This window comes from Anas platyrhynchos, chromosome 3 (assembly GCF_047663525.1).
Source record: "Anas platyrhynchos isolate ZD024472 breed Pekin duck chromosome 3, IASCAAS_PekinDuck_T2T, whole genome shotgun sequence".
Classification (NCBI taxonomy): domain Eukaryota; kingdom Metazoa; phylum Chordata; class Aves; order Anseriformes; family Anatidae; genus Anas; species Anas platyrhynchos.
In genome coordinates this window covers 17,873,886-17,899,928 of record NC_092589.1, presented here as the reverse complement: position 1 = coordinate 17,899,928, position 26,043 = coordinate 17,873,886, and the positions used below count along the sequence as shown (strand labels likewise).

At 39.6% G+C, this 26,043-nt stretch overlaps 1 long non-coding RNA gene across 2 annotated transcripts in view; it reads right to left on the bottom strand.

Moving 5' to 3' along the window:
• Window positions 1-26,043, bottom strand: part of LOC106014730 (uncharacterized) — an 83,268-nt gene that overhangs the window by 6,911 nt on the left and 50,314 nt on the right. Inside the window, exons 3-4 of one of the 2 annotated variants that reach the window (XR_011808043.1) lie at window positions 15,716-15,809; window positions 3,153-3,352 (exon numbers count right to left, since the gene is read on the bottom strand). This is a non-coding gene — a long non-coding RNA (uncharacterized lncRNA). The remainder of the gene's footprint in view (window positions 1-3,152; window positions 3,353-15,715; window positions 15,810-26,043) is intronic. The other variant, XR_011808044.1, reaches the window with a different exon arrangement.

Here is a 26,043-nt window from a genome sequence, read left to right as displayed (position 1 = left end):
ATCAATGATCTGGACGAGGGCATTGAGTGCACCCTCAGTAAGTTTGCAGATGACACCAAGTTAGGTGCGTGTGTCGATCTGCTCGAGGGTAGGAAGGCTCTGCAGGAGGATCTGGATAGGCTGCACCAATGGGCTGAGGTCAACTGTATGAAGTTCAACAAGGCCAAGTGCCGGGGGGTCCTGCACCTGGGGCGCAATAACCCCAAGCAGAGCTACAGGCTGGGAGATGAGTGGTTGGAGAGCTGCCAGGCAGAGAAGGACCTGGGAGTGATGGTGGATAGTCAGCTGAATATGAGCCAGCAGTGTGCTCAGGTGGCCAAGAAGGCCAACAGCATCCTGGCTTGTATCAGAAACAGCGTGACCAGCAGGGCTAGGGAGGTGATCGTGCCCCTGTACTCGGCTCTGGTGAGGCCGCACCTCGAGTACTGTGTTCAGTTTTGGGCCCCTCGCTACAAGAAGGACATCGAGGTGCTTGAGCGGGTCCAAAGAAGGGTGACGAAGCTGGTGAGGGGCCTGGAGAACAAGTCATACGAGGAGCGGCTGAGGGAGCTGGGCTTGTTCAGCCTGGAGAAAAGGAGGCTCAGGGGTGACCTTATTGCTCTCTACAGGTACCTTAAAGGAGGCTGTAGAGAGGTGGGGGTTGGCCTGTTCTCCCACGTGCCTGGTGACAGGACGAGGGGGAATGGGCTAAAGTTACGCCAGGGGAGTTTTAGGTTGGATGTTAGGAAGAACTTCTTTACTGAAAGGGTTGTGAGGCATTGGAATGGGCTGCCCAGGGAGGTGGTGGAGTCACCATCCCTGGAAGTCTTCAAAAGACATTTAGATGTAGAGCTTAGGGATATGGTTTAGTGGGGACTGTTAGTGTTAGGTCAGAGGTTGGACTCGATGATCTTGAGGTCTCTTCCAACCTAGAAATTCTGTGAAATTCTGTGAAATTTTCTCTATAGCGATGAAACTAGCTTTGTTAAGAAGCACATGTTAGTTTCCAGTTGATGGCTTTGCAAGTTTGTACCCAGCTGGGAACTGTTTTCCCACTCCCAGGAGGCCCAGTTTACACGATTACGAATGAGGTTATTTACATCCTTGTGCATGGGCAAAAAGGGGGAAAGTGAATATTCCCACAAAGCTGATCAGAGGGCTGGAGCATCTCACCTATGAAGAAAGGCTGAGAGAGCTGGTGATATTCAGCCTGATAACAAGAAGGCTCCGGGCAGACCTCATTGGAGCCTTTCTGTTCTTTAAAGGGTGCTTTTAAAAAAGATGAAGAGCGACTTTTTGCTCAGTCAAATCATGAGAGGACAAGGGAGAATGGTTTTAAACTAAAAGAGGGGCTACTTACATAAGATGTTAGGAGGGAATTCTTCACTCAGAGGGTGGTGAAGCACTGGTACAGGTTGCCCAGAGAAGTTGTGGGTGCCCCATCTCAGGAGGTGTTCAAGACCAGGTTGGATAGGGCCCTGGGCAACCTGATCTAGTGGGTGGCATCCCTGCCCATGGCAAGGGGGTTGGAACTACATGATCTTTAATATCCCTTCCAATCCAAGCCATTCTGTGATATGGTTCTAAAAAATTATCTCATGTGCTTTCTATCATCCTTTTCAAGTTGCCACTGCCTGCAAAGCTGCTGTCTAGGCACCACCAGGACCTAGGGAAGAGAGAAAGAGCTCTAACAGCATTCAATACCTCTTGTTAGCTTCTTAATTCCCAGAAGCAGCTTCTGTCATTGCTAACACCAGAGCTAAAAGGACAATCACAGGCACTGTTTGAACCTATGCAATATCGTAACACTGCTTTTCTTAAGAGACTACTGACCCAGCTCAGTTGGGTGCATGGATAACCAGTATCCCTTGAGATTCCCATACAAGACGCTAGCAGCTATGACTACTGGACACAGATGTCCTACCAAAGCAGCTGTGGGGGACCTGCCAGATTCCTTGGGGTTCCTTAAGTGCATATGTATATCTGGACTACTGTCTCTTGCCTCATCTTTCAGTGGCATATAGCTCAAGTACATCACAATCTAGCATGGTCCCTTCCTAAATAAATATTATTGGTTTTGACATATTGTTTATTCACTCATGGATTCACTGTCTGAGCATGGACCTGCTCTCTCTCAGTTGAGAGCTTCCCTCACTGAGGAACATACTGATTGAAAGGACCAGCTCTTTGAAAGGGATGTTCTTCAAGTGTTGTAAATGTATTGGGATTTTCTGGAAAGAACTTTTTTTTTTTGCCCTAATATTAGACAACGTAATATTAAATAAACTGCAGGCATTCCTTATGCTATTGTTGATATAATAGGCATTAGTTGGAGTTACAACACCCTTTGCTGTTTTCCCTATCTGCAGCCTATACAAATCTACTACCATGACTAGTACTCAATCAAGCTTTGCTATCTTATTTTTCTCCTTAGACAAAAACTGCTTTGATTTAAGAGTTATTATACAGTGCGTTTACTTTAACATAAAAGCATATGACAAAAACAAAAAATAAAGACTAGTTCCTCAAAATGAGTGTTATAAAACAAAACAATACAAAATGTCCCTTCCACTTACTTTGTTTGCAGATGATCACATTTGTGTTGTGGGTACAGATTTACCCTGTTCTGATCAAATTTCTATTAATAGAAATAAATTAAAAAACAACAACAACTGTGACTGTGATAAACACCCACAATTATAGCACTTGATTTTCTCTTCCATAATTTAGCACAGCTTCAGCTGGTAAACTCTCTCTTCTCAGGAGACGAAATTGTAATCCCTGAATTTCTGCACAACAGTTTGCCGGGTATATAGTGTGCTCCTCTAACTCATTTCATGTTGTCAATGGTGCCCAAAGCAGACATTGCCAGTCCTGCAGTGATATGCCATGCTGTCATGCTGGGCTGTAATGCAAAATTCATACTAATTGCAGGTCATTGGAGAACAGATTGTGAATCTTCTCTTACACTTGAGCAGGTTATATCTGAAGTCCATTCCTGTTTTTGCTCACTGCTAAAGGTTTTTATTCAGCAAATAAATAATACACTGCACAAAGATAAATTATATGTATATGTATATAAGTGTAGCAAACACTCAAAGGTGCCCAGAAATTATAAGTTGGAGAAATACACAAAACAGCTACCGTTTTACTTAATGCTTTGTGTAGCTTACCATTTCCAGGTGGGAGACAGTGTTAAAAGGAAAAAACCTGTAGACACCCTGTCTGCAACCTTTCTCATCCTTAGAGGAGCTGGACAAATTCTCCTGATGAGAACAGGAGGAAGCACTCACTGCATCAGCCCTGACCTGGTGTGCTCAGCGCAGGCTTAGCTCCTGGTGCTGTGGACAGGCAGGACACCATTCTGCTTCTCCTACAGAAGAAAGAGATAACACAGAAGGGAAATGAAGAGCAAAAAATTGGAAGAATGAGAACAGTGGAGGGCAGGGAAACCAGGACTGTGTTAGGAAGGACAAGTCCTGGAATGGATAGAGGAAAACAATCATCTTAGTGGTAGAGGGATGGGTTGGGTAGAAGAGTGCTTGAAAGAATAAAAATTGAAAATAAATGAGTGAGTAATGATCACAAGGGCAGAAAGCAGAAAACATATGCACTGACCAAGCCCCATGACTATCAACAGGAAAAAAAAGGTTACAAGTCCTACCCATCCTACTTATTCATGAGATTCTTGAGTATCATTTACTATCATCTCTCTAAAAGCAATGAGAACATGTAGTGAATTAAATCTTTTTTTTTTTTTCCTTTCCTTTTTGTATCTACATGACAAAATAAATAAAGCTTCATAAAGATGAGGTGTACGTTTGTGGGGGTTATACTACAATGAGATAAGCGAACACTCTATAATGCTCTGAAAACTCTCATAACAATTCTTGTTTTTGCAATGAGCCATACGCTAGGATTCTGCCCCTCATCAGTTCATTCTGACAGAGTCTGGACATTTTAATTAAAACTCAGAAGCCAAATTTAGAATCTTGTCTGGGGCTACACTCATATGAAAATTGTGGTCATTCAGTCCACAGTAGTATTCAATACTTTTTCCTTTTTATGTGAAATTTGAATAAGTGAATTGAAATAATTTGCATTTTTCATAATGATCAGGAAGTTGAAATAATGAAAATGATCATTAATATTTTAATTGAAGAACAAAAATACTTTAAAGCAGTCTTCAGATTTCTCTTATGTTTTGTTAAAAGACACTGATACTATAATGGCATTGTAATTTACAGAAATACATTATAGATTCACAGATTTGCTATTCATAAAATTCATTGATGTCTTTTCTCAAAAGTGCTTTACAAAGGATTTAGAAACATCTTTAATCTTGGAAAATAACATTGTACTTTGTGATTAAATATCTCCATAGCATAGCTGTAAAGATACTAATACACATCATAAAATCAAAATCAGGATATAGCACAGTACAAAGGTTTTTCCTAAATTGACCATTTCTGTCGTTGCTAATGCTTTATTCACTTATTATTGTTAAGTCTCTTACAGCATCACAGAGCTTCTCAGAGCAGCACACTTCACAACAGCCAGTGGTGGTGCTGGAATCTATCTTGCATCAAAATTTCATAGTTTAAGTTTCAATCCAAGTGTTTCTCTATCCTTTTAGTCAAAATCTTGAAACTCAGAATAAAATGAGTTTGCCTTAGTGGGCAAGCTGAATATTAGTGCAAAACAATACCGTCACAATTTTTTTGTTGTTGTTTTCTTTTACCTGTTTTTGAGGCATCTAAGTATTAGAACAAAACATGATTGCATTTTACTGATGTTCATGCAGTTTAAAATAGTCAACATACTTTAAAACTTTATCCAGGACAGTGTCCAGAAAGTACAATCTATAAATGCATACCCTTGTTGTTACACAGCCACTGCCTGGCTTCCACTGCCTAATATCCTGTAAGGACTGCAGGATGATCGAAGAATTCCTAAATTATTTCAAACCCTTTTTCTTTTAGTGCTCCTTAACATTATATAATCAGTCATAATATTTTAAAACCAAACTATTTAGATATTCAAAAAATGGAAGGATAGAAGGTTGGCCTAATTCTTAAAATGTACATTTTTCTCCAAAGCTATACTGATGAATTTTAACTTTTATTATTATTAGAGTTTAATTGGATCTTTACGTTTCTGCTTCATTGTTATCAGAGAACACCCGATGACACGCTTCCTTTGACCATTAAATACAGAGAGCAGACCAGGAAGTATTGTCAGCAAAGCAATTTCCACAACATTTAGAGATGACAAATGTATACTATATAGAAGCCACATACATTAATGCATATTATCTACAGAACAGATTGTAGACTGTATCTGACTACCAGAGGTGCAGGCCTAATAAACACAGAACCCTTTAAATCCAAACTAATTTATTTGCAGAAAAATGGGGCATTGATATATGTTGATTATAATTTCAATAATGCAGGTTTTCCACAATTATATTCCTTTCAAAACCTAAAATTGCAGAAGAAATACTGGCCTCAGTAGGATTGATGTGCACATAACTAGGGGCTAAATGCTGATGTATCTTTAAAAGCAACACTCTTGGCTTGCCACAGCCTTGACCTAAAAGGAAGGACCACAACCATCTCTTATGTGAAAGCATGTTTGCCAACGGCCACCCATCCCAAGGGAGGCATGGTGGCACACCCTGATCCTTGCAGCTGTATGAGCAGTTTTGGACTCACACCAGCCTTTTTGCTTGTCTCTGTTCATCCAGTGTAGATGATGCCCAAGATTGAGAGCCACTGTCATGCAGTTGTTCACCAAGGTACCAGCACTGCTCCAGCTGAGCTCTGCTCTCACCGTGGAAAAACACCGAAGGTCTGAGTAACCTCTGCTTTTGCAAAATGAATTAATATCTGATGCTGAGATGTAAGCAATGAATTTGGTGTTTGGGTTGATTGTATTGTGTTGATCAAAGAGACAGGCATACAGCATCCCTGAAAACAGGCCACTTGCAAGCAAGAAGTATAATTATATGTCAAGAGGTGCATAAGTTTTCTCTGAAAATGAAGAGCTTTTTATCTGAAAGCCAAAATGTGCAATATGGAAGGGATTTTTGAGAATCAGCTTTCACCTTCCCACAATGACCAAAAAGCTCCCCCTTGATAGAATAACCATATCTAAACTCCTAACCTAAGCACCTAAAAGGCACCTCTTACCACTATTAATGGAGCCCCTCTTTGATCTGTTCCTCACCTCAATAAAGAAAACTGTGTGTCTTCTAATCAGTTTGCAGGCATGGGGAATCATTTGAGAAGCATGTGCTTGTGCTCATCTCCCTTGATTTGTACCTGCTGCCTTATTCTTGAGTCTCAATTCCCCTGCCCTTGCTCCACATCCTCCACAATGCAACCTTATCTTCACAAAACAGACAAACAACTACCTCCAGATGCCCTGCCAGTACCAATAAACTGGCAAGTGGGGAAGGAACAAAGGTACAGTTAGGGTACAAAGAAGTAAATACTCCTTTTTTTTGGAAACTGAACACATTACCTTCACCACCCTAAGGTCAAAAAATATCAAGTTGTTTCTGAACTTCCCTCTCTCTGAAAATACAATCATGCTGGTTAATCTCAAAATATCTTTGGCAGCTATCATATAATTTTTTTTTTTTCTGTTATCCTTAAAACTTCTCTAATGGTAAGTGCACGAGTGAAAAATAACAGTTTGTTATGTTTGTGTAACAAGCAATACTCATGTTTTGTCCAATCCATTTTTACACTGTTTTTCTATCTTTCTGAAGTTATCAGAGGTGAGATGGAAAGCCCAGCCATCACACCACAGCTTAAATGTTCCAGTAAAACATCACTTCTTTTTCTATCATTCCCCCTTCTTCACTTTTTTCTTGTTTTTTAAACCAAAAGTGTACAGGATGGTGATCATTTGTGTTGTCCTGCAAGATACTCAACGTTATCCCAGCACACTTTTTACTCTGTTCTCGGGGCTTAGTCTGTGCAGCCCTGATCACAGCAGTCACTCCCTGACATCGACTTCTGCTGATTCTGCAGTTTAATTAAGATGGGATAGAGTTAGACGCCACATACACACCACTTGGACAACCTGGTCTCATAGAGAGAGTGAAAAGAGAATCACTGAATACAAAAAATGCATCAGAGACGTGAGTGCTAAATTCAGGGAGTGTCTGATCACGTGCAGTGTTTGTTTGTTTGTTTGTTTTTCCCCTTTCATCCCTCTTCTAAAAAAACATTTAATAAAGCCTGATTGATGAAAAATATGAGCAACTGTTGGCCTGCCCTGGCACGGTGACGGGTAGCCCTGCCTTCCTCTGCCTGAACATCCTTCCTCCCCAGTAAAAGGCAATCTGTTTCCAGAGAGAAATGTTATTTCCAATTCAGCAAGTGCTGCTTAAAGCAAAGGTCACCGTTAGTTTTGGATGTTCTAATGCACTTTATGTATAATAGTTCTATATCAACATTATATTTCAGAGAATGAGGCCATTATATTTATTCCACCTAGATTTCTTAGCATGCATTTAAAATATGTTTTCATTAACTTGTGGTAGCCACTATATATTTTAACAAAAGGCTCAAAGGATTTTATCTTAGAGTTTCCAAGGTGGTTTTAGTTTATGATTTTGCCTTTAGCCTATATATATTATTTGAAATTTAAAGTTTTGAGCCCCAGTGGTATATGTGTTTCAGTGACAGAAAGAAATTAAAAATATGAGTTCCAGCATATGTTGCTGGAAAGAAAAATTGAAGGTCAGATAATGTTGGACAGACAGAGCTCCCAAATGATTGAAGAGAGGTAGGTAACTTAGCTCCAGAGTCTGGCATGTGACTGCAGACTGCTGCTTGAATAGAAATCTCTCTGCAATGTACAAAAGCAAGTAACTACTCGTTGATTATTAAGGCTAGGGTAATTTGGATATGTGTATATCACCCGCAGTTGACTGACAGTCATAATACAATATTTAGCAGCTGGGATTTTTTGTTGTAATCTTAAAACAGTTAAGCTATTTAAAAGATATTCCTTTTGCTGAACATGTTTTCATTGAAAAAGTAGATAGCAGGGCTAATTTGCAACAGGAATGGAGCTTAATATTTCAAAGCCCTTGAGACCCGATTAGACCATTGCACTCTATACATAATCTCTCACTAAAATAAACTTGTTGGTGTTTTGGTCATATATAAAAGCACTGAGATTTTATATCTGCAATAAAGCAGGACTCTTTGAGCTCCTCGGTATGCAAGTCAGAAAAAAAAGTTATTTAACTAACAAAAGAATGAGATAAGGATGAAATGTGAATGTTAAAACACACTAAAAATTGATTGGCAAAAAATTTTTACTCTAGCTGTAAATTTTCCAAGTAGACTGAACTTACTGGGCAGATGAATAATTACATGCTTCTCACTCTGGAGTCTTTAGGCCAAATGCTGCTCTCAGTTACCCAAATATAAATCTCAAGTAAATCTATTGATGTTATTGATGTTACCATAGAGTTTTGCCAGCTTCACTGAGAGCAGAATATGATGCTTTGTTTACAAAATTAAGCTCTGAAAGGTACATCTGTGTGTGCATTTTGATTTGCCAATAAAATATTTTTATGGAGCTAAATTTATGCAAATACTTCAAATTTAAATCCAAAGGAGACCTTCTAGTCTTGTGTTCATTAAAGATTATGCACCATTTTACAAGGAGATACTCAAAAATACAATATGGAATGCAATTAAAAGGACTAAATTCACAGAGGTTTCATATTTTACCAAGTCTTTGTGCCCCATGTGCCTTTAGTTGACTGCTCCCGTAGGAGCTAGGAATATATGTGCTCCCTGTCATCTTATTTGATTACCTTACCAACATTAATAAATTTCTCCTCCCTATTGCTGAGGGAAGAAGAGATGCCATTACCACTAGTTCACTAATCACAGGTGGAGTCAAAAGAACTCACAAGATTGTCTGAAGGCCAAGTGTAGGACGCAGACAGGAAGAGAAATGCAATTTTGTAGTAACCCCTTAGTGGCATACAAGCCCTTCTTAGGGGTTTCATCATCATACAAGGATAAGGGGAGCAGGAAAAGATCTGTGTTAACTCCCACATCAACACAAAGTAACTGCTGTTTTAAGCATGTAGGCATTCGTTTACATCTTTGGGTACACTTATACCTGAGAGTACACAGCTTCTTGTAGTTTGCTCCGTCTCTGAAGGCAGAGCAGTTTATGAAGTACAACCGCTTCTTTCCCCTGCATGGAAAAATTCAGCACTGCAGGTGAGGTGTTTGGGGAGCGCATTCTAGAAAATAAAAATCACACCAGTTTCCCAATATGAGGATCACCTGCAGGCTCTCACACAATTTTTATGCTTAAACCCACCCTGATTAAAACAAACCTTAAGGGACAGCTGGAGATTAAGGAATTCTTTTCTTAACTAGACATTTGAGAAAAATGGTGAAGGAAGAACACATTTCATTTTTTCTCAAAGAAACAAGACATCAATTCCACAATGAATATAGCTATAATTTATCATTTATTACCTTTTAAAAAAGGTATCTTTAGCTTGCCTTTACAACCTTGTAGTACTTCTGTAGGGTGGAGAATCAAATTCTTGCTAATTGCAGGAGCTAGCCAGCTGTTGATTAGATGGCTTTGCTAACATCTTGTTGGGGTACTAAAAATAACAAATTATGTGTATCTGCTGGTGCTGCCAACCCTCACGCTACTCAGCTTTGAAAAATATTTCCGTTTGGATTAAATTAAATAATATCTGTGTAAAGAGATCCAGTGAGGTTGATGAGTCTACTGACTCACACCCAACTCCTACTAAAATATCAGCTTCCCTGATACTGGTCAGTACAAAGAGACAACTGCCAAAATCATTTCAAGTCAGCTTGTGGAGAGACGTGACTACCTCAACTAGAACAAACCTCAAACAAAACACTCCAACCCAAATAGATTTTGATAAGGCAGAGAATACAGTAATTGTTTAGGTAGGCCAGAGGTAACAGACAAGCCCTAAATTCACCAGCAGCAACATGCCCAGATGAGCCATTGAAACAGTGGTACACAGAGGGATAGCTGGCACACTTGTGGGGATAGCTGCCACCATCACAAAGCACCTTCCACAGCACTACCAGGTGAAAGTTGGTGTCATCATTTGAAAAGTTTTCAATTTTTATGAGTTATTTTACCCTCCTTCCCCCCAAAATACTGAGATGGCCTTAAAAAAATCATGGAGTTGAATGTTGCTGCCAGTGTTGTAATAAATAAAAATCTCCTTATACTATTCCAAACTAGCTTTACAGATCGACATTTGCATACTTGAGGGATGTATGAGCTGATACTCTATATTTTTGAGGTATTTCCAGCAACTCCTGAAATTACTAACCAAAATGTTTTCAAGCTGCACTGTCCATAGAGCCCATCACTGTAGACCCCATAAGTAACTCCTGAATTTTACACACCAGATTTCCGTATGTCTAGGTGTCTACTGTATTTTTGTTTCATTTAAAACATAGGTTTTCATGAACTGAATCTCTAATTTATATTAATATCAGTCAGATTGGAAGTTCATACATCAAAAATCAAATATAATCCTTCCACACCTCCTCGCAATGTTCTCTCCATTCCCACCTAACATCTTTCCTCACAACGCCATTCTGCACGGAAGACAACTAAGTGGGACGCTTTTAAGGAAAGCCAGTATTTCTGGGAAAAAATGAACCCAATCAACCATGCAGAATATAAAGAAAAGAATAAACAGATGCCCACATAAATTGAAAGACAAATTGGATATACAATTTCACAGTTTTACAGTTGCTTTCAGTCCAGTGGATCCCCAATCTCTCTATTTCTACAACGCAGGCCATCCTCTCCATGTATCATGATGTGCATTGCTAAGGTTAACAGTGAACAGTGCTTCTATAATGCTAGGCTGTCACTATTCCAGGCAAATTCTTCACCAAGGCTGTTTCTAACAGGAGTGAAAATTTAAAATCTGGAAGAACAACAAAACATACATACAAAAACAAACAAACAAACAAAAGAAAAACACCAAACACCAAACAAACAATAACAATAAAAAATCAGGGAGCCAAAGTTCTTCAAATGAGAGCAAAAACCTTTTCTAATTTTGAACGACAGAATTTTCATTTCAAATTACTATGCAAGAAGTAATTAAGTCATCTGTACAGAACATTTTCGAAGAAAAATTAGATAAATTCTCAGTCCTGTTTCTCAGATGAGTAACCACACAGAGTATCCAGGCAAAAAGGAGGTTTTCGAGCTTCAATTCAGGGCTTCTCCCTTGTCATAGCACTGTCTTTACAGAAACCTTTGTCTTTACAAAAATCATCTGAAAACAAATAGGATGCAATACTCCTGATATTTATACAGTACAAAGGTTTGAAAAACCTAGATGCTTAGACTATGAAACTCACTCCTTTCAGATGTCCCAGATAGCAGAAGATACTTTTGTCACGTCACTGCACTGTGAGACAACCTGACATGCTTTTATGACAAGTGGTTTATATGGATATCAGTCTCCCAGGTGCTTCATGGTATTTATATACCTTACATCACCAAACTGTAACACGAAAAGCTTGTTTTGTTGATTTTTAGGAGAAGCATCTGCTCAGCCTCCCATGCTGTTGTACTAGGAGTCAGCTAGATGGTGCTCACGGGGTAGCAGCCAATGTCCACAGACAGCACTGGGATTTTGCTCTGGGGCCTCTTCCCTGCCTCAGACATCCTACACGATCTAAGCAAATTATCACAGCTGAAAAATCAGGAGTGGGAGGAAGGCGACAAATGAGTGAAAGGAAGCTATGCATCTCAGATATGGTACGAGCACAGAGCCTTACACAATCACTCTGGATCTCAAAGGCTGGGATGCTTGTACAAAGCTGGGACTGATTTTGTTGTATTCCCACCTGACTGCCTAAGAAGAGCATATTATGACAACCTGGGAAGAACCATGTTGTTGGAGAGACCTGGCACTGTGGAAGTTGTTTTTCTTGTGATAGATACTAGCCCTCACTAAGTTTCACCATGATCTGATGCAGTGTGCCTTTATGGGTGTTTGAAGTTAGAAATAATTAGTAGTCTGTGAAGTTGCCTAGTTTTACTGGATGAATTGCATATTGAAGGTAGCAACATGTAAAAACACATTACACCAACTCACAGTAAATATGAAAAAAACTCAAAGCACTCAGGGAAAGTAGACAGATTTTTGTGTGGACAGAGTGCTCAGGGATCCATTGAGTGGCAGAATACTTATTAATTCTTAAATCTGAAGATTCCACTTGGTCCCTTGGGCTGAAAGCTTGTATGAAAATTTCATTTCAGAATGACAAGCCCATATATGCACAGGAATGGTTTTCTAAATAAAACCCTAAATCATTTTTTATTCATCTTATGTCTAAATGCCCAGAGGCATAGCTCCATAAAAGTTTTAAACTTTAAACAAAAGCTCCTTTTGAGTTGCAGGAAAACAAAACATTGTGAAAGCAACAGTTTATATTATTTATTGTGATGTTTACTTAGCAAGAGAATCTGATGAGTTAATTCTCAGTGGAAGCGCTGAATTACTTTAGGAACAGAAGCCCAATTAATTAAGGATCATTTCCTATTGATTTCACTGTGCTATAGACCAGATTCAAAGTACCTGTTATACTTTTGGCACTATGTAAGATATAAATAATAAATAATAATATTCTTAGGCCAGTTACTGCTGTCCTGATGACCTGTAATTCTCACTAAGGAAACACTTCTAAGGCTTTGAAGTGAACACAATAGAAGCCACAAAGCCTCTTGAAAGAATGAGAACAGGAAAAGCACAGAAATGCACAGAGGCACCACACACACTCTAGGTCAAAGATGATAGCATAATGAAGAGATGTGAAAAATGGACAAAACTGAAATAAATACATTTTTTCCAGTTCAAATGGGAAAATACCCAATTTCATGCCTAAAGATGGGAAACATCTACTTTCCGGAGCACAAAAAGTGGGTACGTTCAGGTTATGTGCTAGACTTCAAGTGCAGACACACCTCACAATTTCATTTTGAGCAAAAATCAAGTCCTGGAAACCTCCCTGTTTGACAGCTTTGATCAGCACACTGCATGGTCATAAAGCACCAGGGCACGTGCTTTCTCTTTAGAGGTGTTTATCCATCCCGGGTACCACTTGGAGCTCCACAATGCAGTGTTTGGCACTTTGTGGCCCCACTGCTGACAGTCTCTCCATATTAAACAGCAAAGCAATCTGTTCAGTTGTCCAAGCTCTCTTAAGGTTGTGATGAGATTTGGAGTGATGTTCTGGCTCACTTTGAAGTAGAACTAATAAAGATTATTGCAGAATGATAGATGTGTTTGACTCGGTCTGGAAAATATATCGAATATTCCATGCATTGCCAGAATACTCCATTAAGAAAATCACAAAGTTCAGCATTCCTTTGGTACAACCGTGTTTACTTACAAAGAACATAGTCAAAATTGTGTTCCTGACAGAGAAAATGCAGAAACAAGCTGTCTGACTACAATTTTCAAATCTGCTTCTAGTGAACCTAGTGCCTGAAGGTACGCTGCCTCTGTGTCTTCCCAAAACTACTCTCGCCAGACTTGTCTCCGTTGGACGCCTCTCTGCCTCTCCCAACTGACAATTTTTTGCCCCTGAAGTCCACACAAAAGTACCAAATATGACTCAGCTTTTGTGTTTGTACCAAGTCACTAAAAAGAGTACTGACCTATAAAGATTTTTTTTTCTCACGTTTGCCAGGCTAACTACTAATTACTGCTTTTTACAGCAACTCCTGTTTCAGATCTCAGTTCTATGCTGAATTACATTTTCTTTGCACTTAACCTAAAGAAATGGCAAATAATACACTCATGAATTTTACCCATGTTCACGGTTCACAGTGGCCACCAATATCGCACAGAATAGCAATAACAACACTGACAATAAAATACTCAGCTTCACTCAGACTTCACTCAGTAAGAAATCTGGGCAAGCAACTCAAGCTGAGTCCCCAGATATGGCTGCCAGCAATGAAAAACAATTTATACCAAGGCATCTACTTTAAAAAGATGCACAAGTACACTCATTATCTGAAGGAGAGGGTAAAATCCTACCCTGTTGACAGGGTAAGGAGAAAAGGAAGCTGGGAGCTGCATGTGGCATGCCAACACCCACCCTGAGTATAGGATGACCACAGTCAGTCTCACCATGAGAGCATCCCTCCAAGGCCCAAGGTCAGGCTCCTTTGAAAGAAGCTACAGACACATTAGCAAAGCTCCCAGCTCCTTGCAGCCAGGTAGCTGTCCTGTTGGGCCGGGCTGCATGCAGCAGAGCTAGCAGCAACAGTTTCCTTTGAAAGCCTGGAGGAGAGTGGAAAAAAAGGGGAGAAGAGAGAAGCTCTCAGAGCCTTTGACTTCTGGTCATTAAGAACCTCTTCTTTGAGCTTAGACGCAGCAGGAGGACATGGAAAAATCACAGAAAAATGGCCTTTTAATTTCTTCTGCTGGTCAAAGTTCAGGTTTGCTTATAGACAGCCATGAGGAAAGGGTGACTTGGTGAGGCTATTCTTTGGCTTCAGGAATGAAAGAGCTTGAGAAAGTGATCTAATCCAGCCAAACAAACAAACAAAACAAATGATCAAACACAACAACAACAAAAATATTTTAAATGGTCATCGATTATTTAAAGTAAGACATTTTGTGAGAAGAGTTATTAGTTATCTGAAATCATGCATACTAAATGTGCATGTGACAGCTGAGGTTCTTGCGGCTTGGAGAAGCAAAGGCTGGGGGAGCTAGCTGCTGTCTTCAGCTGCCTTAGAGGGGCAGCAGGTAAGACAGAGCCAGCCTTCTCAGTAACACAGCAAATGGATGAGAGGCAATAACTGCATTGAACCAAAGGCAATTATGAATGATGTAAACAGGTTTGTGAAGGTGGTCTACCAATGGAGTAAGCACCCATGAAAGCTGAGGATCTCTGTCCTCGGAGATTTTAACGCCAGCTTGATTTTAACTCCAAAACTAGTCTTACAGAAAGTCAAACTAAAAGTTCAAATTGAAGTTGAGATAATTTATAGTTGAAGGCTGTAGATGTATATCCCATTTCTGCTGCCACTGACAATTCTGTCCTTTGTCCTTCCCTGCTGCTTGTCACCACCCTTCAGGGTTCTGCAGATGTGTCAGTCTCACTGCAAACACAGCCAGTCCTCAACACCACTAAATGAGTTAAATGTTTATGCCTATTTCAGGTTTCAGTGTATGCTGAAAGGGTGACACAAAGAAGTTAAGCAAAGTATATTTTTAACCATATGGTTAGGAGTCTATCACATGTCTGACTACCTGACTTCCAGGGCAGAAAAACAGATCTTGGAACAACTAGATTCAGTGGGACAGATGTCGCTGCAGTTCAGTTCATATTTCATTATTGTTCTTTCCATTTAGTAATAAACAAGCCAACCAAACAAAGGTATAGTATTGAGTAGACACAGCAGGAGTTCACTCCACTGAAAGCAAGGCAGGAACCTCACCTACTTACTTAATTCCCTCCATACCTCATGCACGAGTTAGCTCAGAGAGAGTACAGCATAAACATGAAAACATTCTGAGATGCAGTTGCCTATACTTGGAACACAGAAAGGGGTCCTGAAATAAAGTTTGGTGTGCATGGGCTCCTTTTGTGCGCACAGTGTATACCAGTGCATTAATTTCTGTTCAGTGAGCACTGCCTACCTGCAGTAGTGGTTTGCCTGCATGATCCTAGGCAAGGTCAGCTAGGTGAAGGACAGACAGCAGTATCCCTTCCATCCAGATCATTCTTCAGTATCTGCAAACAAAAATAGCACAGGGATAAAGACCAAGTCAGATGAAGCTAAAAGAGAGAGTGTGGGAAATCATTTTCTGCTGAGTGTAAATTCATAACCAGAACTATCTTTGCTATTGTTAGCTTATTAACTATTATTAGCTTATTAACTATGTTAATAAAAAATGCAAATAAATATAATGATTAAAATAGTCTTTAAATTCAGCACATAAGTGGCCCTGCTTGGGGTTTTGCTTACTAATTCATTTAACTCAGAGGTTCAGAGCAACTTCCAATAGAAAAAATAACAAGAGATGACACCAAAAAAAAAAATCAATCAATCAATCAAAATCCCCAAATCCAGAACACCACCATGTGTGCTGTGAACTACTATTCCTGTGGAGTCTTTAATGTTTTGGAACATGATAAATAGTAAACACCGTATTATATGAGGTTTTAACATGTGTCCTGTTGAACTGTGTTTTTTTTTTTTTTTTTTTTTTTTTGTCAAAGTGAGCTTCAAGTATTTGTGAAATTAATAAAACCTCATGGTAGCAAAAGAAGACATGATCAAGGAACAGGGCAGTTGACATGTACAGAGTATGCACTTCACAGATCACAGCCAGTCCACTGTGCATTTGTGCCCACTGAAGCTGGGCACTAAAAATAGGAATTTCACACCCCAGGTGCAAGAAATGCTTCTGCAAATTCCAGTTGAGATTGAAAAAACTATGGGCAAAAATGGTACCTTCAATAATATTCATACGGGAGCTTGCTCTGCAGAGACTACTGTGATGCCTCTGGCTATATGTATGCACTCGCCTTTTTCCTTTTCAGATTTATAGAATCGTCCATCTGCTGGAAAATAAACTAAGACACAAGTAGGGGAAGTTGAAGGTATTTTTCTCAAAACTCACCACAACTATTTTCTTCACAGCGAATCATGTTACAATCCATCTTCTTTTTTTCCATGAAAGATGCAAATTTCAGATCACTTGAAAATTGTTTCAACTTTCTAACAGTGTTATCTGAGCATAAAGAATCTGTACAACATTGCTGTATTTTGTGATGGTGTTCTATATCCAATGGTGCTCACTTGGAACAAGTGTAGATTAAAACACAAAGACAGAAGAATAAATAAGAAATGAAAGGAAAAAATAGTGTGAGTCTTTTTGTTGTCATTTGTTTGTTTGTTTTTATCCCTCAGAGTTCAGTTTAGGCACAGTGGTTATTGATTTAATTTCACAGCACAAGTCCATGTTGATAAGAGATAGCACAGAATAATATATACGTAACAAGGGAAATAATGGAAAAATAGAGTAGTTTAACTAGTTTCATTTTGTTCTTATGTTGCTGCAAACATTAATCTTTTTTATTCATTAACAAATGGTAAAGCAGGTTTTTAAGTGGGTGGAAAGGAAAGATTTTTTTTTTTTTGAAATGTTAATACTGTTGGTAGTTGAAAAGTTTCATAAGAAATTAACTTTTTTTTTTTTTTTTTTTTTTTTTTTTTAAGTTACTGCAACGCATCACAAAAATTACATTTCAAATAGAGCACATTCCTTTTCCACCTACACCCCAGTAGTGAGCTACACAGCTGAACCTTGTCCGGTGACACGTGAGATCTGTGCTGCAGGAGCATGAGTCAAACAGAGCCACGCCATCCTAAAGGAAAATCCACACACCAAAAATGTAACTCTGAGGAAAATGGAAACCTTTCTAATTGGAATGGCTGATTTTCAAGCTCAAGTTTTGATCAGTGCTACCTATTTAGGAAAAAAAAAACCAACAGAAACTCCACAGAAAACAATATGAGATCAATGGCAAAAAAAAAAAGAAGTTTCTCACCATAACACGCTTACAGAGCTCATCAGCCCTGATGCTTTTTTTTCTGTTATTGCTTCTTTGATGTAGCATTGTGACTTGCACTACAGGTAGGGAGACCAGACCTGTATCTGGAAAACACGTCTGTGGCAGATCTTAAGCATATAAAGTTTTGTACCAGTCCTTCATTCAGTCCATTATGGTTCAACAGTTTCCCAGTGCTCGCTCATTCCTGCAATATCTGTTTCCAGGAGAAAGATGAAGCACTGAGGAACATTATAGCAACAGGAGTGCCTTCCTGGAATGGAGGCACTGGTTGGGGTCACAGCCTGGAGGTTTACATTAACATCCATTCCCACATTTTGGAAGATGGACTTTTTCAAGAATAGGTATAAAAAGGCTTTTTAAAAAATTCGCCTCACTGCGCCAAATCATATGAACCACCAGATTTAATTTAGGGTATGTTCAGTGTTTTTCTCTTTTTATTTAAATTGCCCCAAACCCTTACCACAGAAGAGGATGGTCAATTTGTCCCATTGCATTTTATACAGACTATATTAAACATGATTTGGAAAGTGTGGCAACTCTGATGTTCAGTGTAACAGCACCAAATTTTTGGAGGCTTGGATCCAAATCCAGATTCAGCAACGTGGCATGAATTTACCTCCTAGAGGGTATAGATAAAATGCTTTATCACCAGTCTCTGCCTATTCAAGTTAACACTTTTTAACAGCAAATATAATCTTTCCTGAGTGAAACCAAGCTTTTACAAATTGCTGTTAATGTGAATGATGCTTAACTTGTCTAACTGTCTCTTCTAAACAGCTTATGTTTTCCCTAAAGCTATATAAATTCAGATTTCTTAACCACAAACTGAACTTGGATAACTGAGCAGGTCATCGTCACTTCAGAGATAGAGGCTGAAGGACTGTGCTATCTCGACAAAGTGAGATGAACATGCCTGATTTACATTGTATATAAAATTTGTGGCATGGTAGAGGTTTGAGGGGCACCGCTTCAACAGCTCTCGGGGGTGGGGGTGTCAGATGATGCTTCTAGACCTCTCTCAACAGCTTGAGGTGACATGCCACGGCCACAAAATGAATCAGGTTGTTGCATTAATTTTAACTGCTCAGGCACATGGCACCACATGATGACAAATTAGGAAGGACTTCATTTCAAGAACTTTTCTATTTACTTGTTTTTCCAAACCTACCAAGTGTATGCTGTAGTCAAACAACTTTAAGACAGTAAAACAATCTGACAAATGAAAGGGATTTATAAATTGCCTGTTATACAAGTTTTCAGAACAGAGAACAGCAGGCTCATTGGTTTTAGGCCACCAAATCATTGTTGCATGCCAGTGCCAGTATTGAATTTGGTCTAGTATTTTAGATGTTCTCCAAAGCAATGGAGGTTTCCATCTCTTAAGGATTTTGCAGGCTGTTCAAACCTGTACTTATTTTTTTTACCCAATGTTAATGGTTCAAAAAGTCATTTTGCACTGCTAATTGAATTTCATTTTGGCACAGTAAATTTAGAAATACACATACTTAATCAGCTATAATGCTACCAGAAACCACTTAATCAGCAGATGAATTTACCTTGAAACATAACCTGTGAGTACGTTTATCCACTCAGGTATAAACATTGTCATAGTGACTCTAATAGAGGGTGGGGAAATGGGGCAGTAAGGAATAGAAATCACACAAAGAAACCAGTCCCATAAATGGAGGGAAAAAATGCAACAAACATGATATTTACTTAACATCTACAATACAACATTATGAGTTTTAACTGACAGGTTTGCAGCAAAAGCAGGTGTCTCTTCTTTGAACTTGGGGAAAAATCTGTGCAGGCATACTGGGGTACACTGAGGCTATGCTTTCAGTTGGCGGGAGGCCCGGCTTTCAACACAGTATAATTCTATTTCCCTCCAGCTCAGATTAAGACCTGATCTGTCTCCACTACTACCACCAGTTTTCCATGCTACAGGAGGTTGATTTATTGCAGATACATCAATACATTTCAGTTTTGCTTAAGGGGTGGAAGACTGCATGCATGCTAACCATGGAATTGCTGCACAAACCCTTCCCAATAGGTGACCTACTGGCCCCTGAGGTGGAAGATGCAGTAGGGAGAGGTCAGCCCAAACAAGGCTTGCTATGTTTCAACCCTAACACCACTACATCAACCAAAGTGCTGATGTTCCTGCGAAGGCAAGCTGTCAGGTGAAAAAGAGTACCTTTTTGTAAGGGTTTTCATGGCCTGTGCCAGGTCATAGAGGTTTTCCAATTTGCTCTCTGTTAAACCAATTTAATAATACAAGACTGACAAAAAGGACTCGCAATGCAAAAAGTGAAGTAAAAAGCAAGAAGAAAAGGCAAAGTAAAAGGAGGTCTATTCTCAATGGTAGTATCTTTACTTTTAAGGTTACTTTCTACTTATTTAGGCTTGCATAAAACAAAACCTGAGAAACACAAATACTTCCAGCGTGCTTCCTTGAAGGGAAAGTACTTTGGCTGTCCAGGACTGTCCTAGCTCCTGGATCTCACCCTTCTGGCACATGAGACTTCCTGTCTTAGTCAGGAGTAAGAGCTGGGCAGCTCCAGGAGAAATTGCTTTGGGAAAAAGGAAAAAACAGCCTCTTGTTAGAAAGATTGACCTGTTTGTGTCCCCAGACTTGATGCAAGATATACAAACTCATGCATATGTACATATATGTGTATATATATGTATGTACATGCATATGCAGATATATAATATAGATATATACGTATATATACGTATATGTATGTATATGCAGAGCATATATTCATCTCCAGAAGATAGATAAGAGCTTAATACTACAGAGTACAAGCCTTCCCTGTTTCCTCTGCTCTGTGATCCTGACCCAGGAGCCTCAGTCCAGAGAATTCCCCTCTCTGCCTTCTTTCTTCAACAATCCCTCCAGATTTTGCACATCTGCCTTCCTCCACTGCATGGTTCTCCTCTTCTCTTTCTGCAGATGCTTGTTCTTGCTACTAAGACTTTGAATTAGGATGATTTCCTTGCTTGATTTTTATTGCCCTCAAGCCATGCAGCAGCACGGGGAAGGACTAGCCTGCTGTATTAGTCTCTGCTTCCCCTGAGGAGCACTATTCAAAGGAGTACTGGAGGATGGCAACAAGATGCCCAGCTGCTGTCTGAAAACTTGACAATTTCTGACATTTATCCTTCCTCAAGACATCAGGGAAGTCCTTTCTACATCCTCAGTTTTCATGTTCTGTAAACATAATCTCAAACCACAAGCCTTCAGAGTCCTGAAATTCATCATAACTTTTTCATCAAAGTCAAGAAGGGCAGCACATATGTGCAACAACTGTGCAAAAGTGTACAAAAATGACAGAAAAAAAATCTATTTTCCCTGATTTTCTAATGTGTGTAACTTTCTTCTTCATGTTCCCAGTGACTGAGTCAAAAGCTAGTGTACATTTTTGTTTTGTTTTGTTTTCCTGGTGCACCACAGAGATTCCCATGATGCAACTTCTCCTTACTGTCATGGGAGTGGTTTATGTTTCATAGATTTATACTCAACAGGGAGATGAGGAGACACTGAGCAAACAAAAATTATACTTAGCATTACTCATTTCCCCCTCTCAAGCTGACAAATAAAAATAATGAATTTTCTAGAAATTGGAGAGACACTGAAATAGTCATATTTTCTTGTATGAAGGAAATCCACCTTCAAGTCAGTTGTAAGTAAAATAGTATGGCATAATTCCCCCAGGTTTGTTAAACTTGAGGACACACAAAACTGTGAAAAGGTAGTAATTTTCAGCAAATGACAAGTTTTCTGGACCCACAGTCACACATCTTCTTGAATGTTGTTTCCAGCCACTCTGTGTACCAACTAACTGTTTACTACACGTATGACTGTTATTTCTATATAATAGTAAGTTTGCCCAACACTTTCCATATTAAACATGCTTTCAGAAGCTAATGACTTTGCCAAATGTTCATCATTTGGACAGAAATGTTGTATGCCACTGTCTGCCTCAAGTAGAGTGCAGAATATAAATATAACATCATGCTCACACAGATTTGCACAAATTAGAAGTTGTAATGAAAAAAGAGAAAAAGTGATGCTTTGCAAAAATTCCAGTTATCTGTGTCATGCTTTGATGAGGAGATCTGAAATATAACAGGATGTAGTGTTCATGTTAAATGCTGTTGTTGCAAAAATCTGTACCAAGTTGACCATCTTAAGAGCTTTTGTACTTTTTTTTTTTTTTTTTACCCCCATCCTCTGTGCTTACTCTTAAGAAAAGCTGCTTACAATTTTGCTCCTCAAGGCCCAGCAATGGGCTACTGTGACATGGAGGGTTGAATCTCATCTATTGCTCTGCTTAGATTTTGGCTAGACTGGGGCAATGGAGAGGAGGACAACAGGGAGATTGTCAGCAGTAACAAAACAGATGGGTGGGGCTGATAGAGGACATGGGAATCAGTTTGGGAAACGAAGCCTGAAGTTGACAGCTGGGAAGAGAAAGAAACAAGGAGAGTGAAGGAGAAGGGGTGAGACGAGTTATTAAGTGACCACCAAAGAGACAGAGACTGGGAAAGAGATAGAAAACAGGAATAAGCAAGATTGCTGGAAAAAAATTAGTGGCATTGTTTCCATAAACAGAAATGAAGGAAAGAGGGAGCCCAGGAGAGAGGAGAGAGGGCTTCTTTCAGTAGGACTCTGAAAAAAAGACACTTGTGCTCTTGCAGCAAGTCTTGCTTGGGTCTCCACAGCACAAAGATTCACTAATGAGCAGCATGCAAGTTATGAATTGGTAGACAACAAACTAGAAAAGAAAAAGGACCAAATTCTGTCTTGAAATTATACTACAGCTGCTAGTTACACAGATAAGGTGGCAGAAGCAGCAGGCTGGAGTTTCTGTGCAATGCACAGAGCTCCATGGTGTTGGCTGCTTCCTGATCCCAGTGTCTGGGCTGGAAGGCAGAAACTTACTTCTCCCTCCTAACTCTCCCCACATCTTCCCTCTCTGGCCAGCTGCTTTTGTTGGATGGTTTCTTATGGAAGTCACTTGCATTATGGAAACTTCAGTGTTGCTCAAATACTGGAGGTGGATCACAAAGAAGGAAGGACTGGTGAGAATGTTTTGAGGTGTGGGAAGAAGAAAGTTGCTAAGAGAAGAGACTAATCTGAGCTCCTAAATGTCTCAGTACTTGCTCATGCATATTCCTAGAACAGGGATGCGACAGAAATCACTGCATATCCAGCCCTGACAGCAGCTTAAAACCTGGATGCTGTGTTATTTTTCCTTCTCTGTGATGAGGCAGAAGAACATACAAGAATTTTAGTTTGGGACTCTACTACTTCAGTTAGGATTGAGCTATGCATGCCTGCACTGAGAAAGATGCTCCTTCATGTGCTCACATTTTTGGTTATGGATACATAGGAATAAGCAGGTTCTTAAATTCTATATAATCTCAGAACAAATGAGCACAGCGGAAACTGTCAGAGCCTTGAGCACAATCATTTATTAGCTAGACAACATAGAATCACAGAATCACTTATTTTGGAAAAGACCTCCAAGATCATTGCGTCCAACTGTTAACCTACCATTGCCAAGTATACCACTGAACCATGTCCTTAAGCACCACATCTACACATCTTTTGAATACCTCCAGGGCTGGTGATTCAGCTACTTCCCTGGGCAGCCTGGTTCAATGCATCACAACCATTTGGTGAAGAATTTTTTCCTAATATCCAACCTAAACCTCACCAGCACAATTTGAGGACATTTCCTCTGGTCCTACCACTTGTTCCTTGGGAGAAGAGACTGACTCCACCCTGCTACAACCTCTTTTGAGGTAGCTGTACAGTGTGATAAGGCCTACCCTGAGCTTCCTTTTCTCTAGACTAAACAACCCCAGTTCCCTCAGCCGCTCCTCATAAAACTTGTTCTCTAGATCCTTCACCAGCTTCATTGCTTTTCTTTGGACATGCTCTAGTCTGCCTGTAGTAAACATATCTGAGAAAATATGGTAAACAAGGAAAGAGAAGACACAATTTGCTCCAACAAGATAATATTCTTTACCTCCCGCATCTACTCCTCAGCCATCCACTTCATGAAGCAACTGAATAAAAAAGTCATGATCCAGAGGGTAATGGCTGACTAAGAGCATCTCCTAGGTCCACTGCATGCATGCTATGGTTCAAACCATAGCTTTTGCTCAGTTCTGACAGCCAAAACCTCATCTTTGTAATCTATGTTTTGGGTGTAGAGTTCTTTGCTCTAATTATTCTGCAAGTGTCTCTCCTCACAGCCTGGAACAGACTTTCTAAGGGCTGAGACCACTGGCATAGGGAAGATTTATGGAGACAGTCAACCATAGTTTCTTCTAACAGAACCTTGATTAAGAACCAAAAGACCCTTCCAAATCTTAGGAGGGAAGTTTCCTTCTGCTTTGAGGATTACTCATTCTTCCTGGTGCACTGAAGTTGAAGGATTAAGTAACTTTTCCCAAATATAGAATATATCACCCCTAGTCACACACACATACTCTGCTGCCTTCTTAAGTGAAGCATCTGAGGAGGAAAATGAGATTAAAAATTTAGGAGTATAATGAGATCAAGTTAAATTCACACTATTTCCCTGCCTGTGCGCAATCTATGTCATTAGAAAGGATTATTTTTTTTTTTGTTGCAATTTCTAATCTCATTATACCTTTTGTCACAAGAGTGATTTATCAGAATTTCAATACTTAATGCTACACTTTCTATGAAATATTATATTATGTTCTAACATAGTACCTTCATTTCATTTTTCCAGTATTCTGTATTTTCATTAGCTGGTATCCACTCACTCATGCCACCCCACTCAGCATGGCCATAAATAGAAAGACCAGCCAACCAAATCACACAATATTGAAAAGGTCAAAGTAGTATACTACATTACTGTAATTTAGAGAACACAGTTCACAAAGTATTAAAATTTTGACACCTTATTTATGTGACAACTAAAGTAATGAAAATAGAAGGCATTGCAAAATGATCACATTACTACCAGCAATCATTGGGTGATTGAGGGACTACAAACCCCTCAATGTTATTATCTTTATAGCCTAATATAAATTCAAGTTATTCTTTAGGTATGGTACCTTTTACGCTGAAAACAATAGTCTGTTCCCTACTACTTCTGATGTTTTATTTTTTTTTAATATAAATGTATAAGAAGCTCTTATGGAATACGCATAAGTATTTTTGAATCACAGCCCTTCCTTTTCAGCTAACCTCCGAGAAACTTATACAGAGGGGAAAAAATAAAATAAAAAGGAAAGTCAAGTCAAGCTAAAGAATGTTATTACTGACTCCCTCTCACCAAGAGAACAGGAGAACTGTGGTCTTGCTCTCAAAGACTATGAAGGAACCTTTGAAGAAAGTTGCTGTACCCCCACACCTGACAATGCAGAAGTACTTTTAGATAAGCTGTGAGCACAGACTGTTCTGCTACACATCCATCATCCTGCTGCCCCTATACAGACTTAATAGTTCAGTTGGAAGGGATATTAACAGACTATCTAGACTAACTGCCTCATCACTTTGGGGCTAACTGAAAGTTAAAGAATATGTGATATACTGTAGGGTGCTGAAGGAGCTGGCAGAAGTGCTAACCAAGCCACTTTCAATAATTTACCGGTAGTCTTGGCTAACTGCAAAGGTCCTGGTTGACCAGAGGTTGGTGAATATGACACCCATCTACAAGAAGGGCAGGAAGGAGGATGCGGAGAATTACAGACCTGTCTTTTTATTGACCTTGGGGTCAGGAAAGGTCCTGGAACAGACTGAGTGCCATCACACAGCATGTACAGAAGAACCAGGCGATCAGACCCAGGCAACATGGCTTTGTGAAAAGCATAGTCCTGCCCGACTAACTTGATCCCTTTCTATGATAAGATGATCTGCTTTGTGGATTAGGGAAAGGCTACAGATGTTGTTTAGTTGTATTTTAGCAAGGCATTCAATACTGTTTCCCACAGCCTCCTGGAGAAACTGGCTGTTCGTGGCTTGGATAGACGTACTGTTCTCTGGATAAAAAAAATGGCCCAAAGGGTCATTGTGAATGGAGTTAAATCCAGCTGGTGGTCAGCCACAAGTGGCATTCCCCAGGGCTCAGTACTGCAGCCATTTCTCTTTAATATCTTTATCAACAATCTGGATGAAGGGATTTAGCGTACCCTCAGTAAGTTTATAGTCAACATCACATTGGGTGGGAGTGTTGATCTGCTTGATGGTAGGAAGACTTTGCAGACCCATCTGGCTAGTCTAGCCACATGCAATCACAACATGGAACAAGGCTAAATGCTGGGTACTGCACTTAGGTCACAACAACCCCATGCAATGACACAAGCTTGGGAAAGAGCGGCTGTAAAGTTGTCT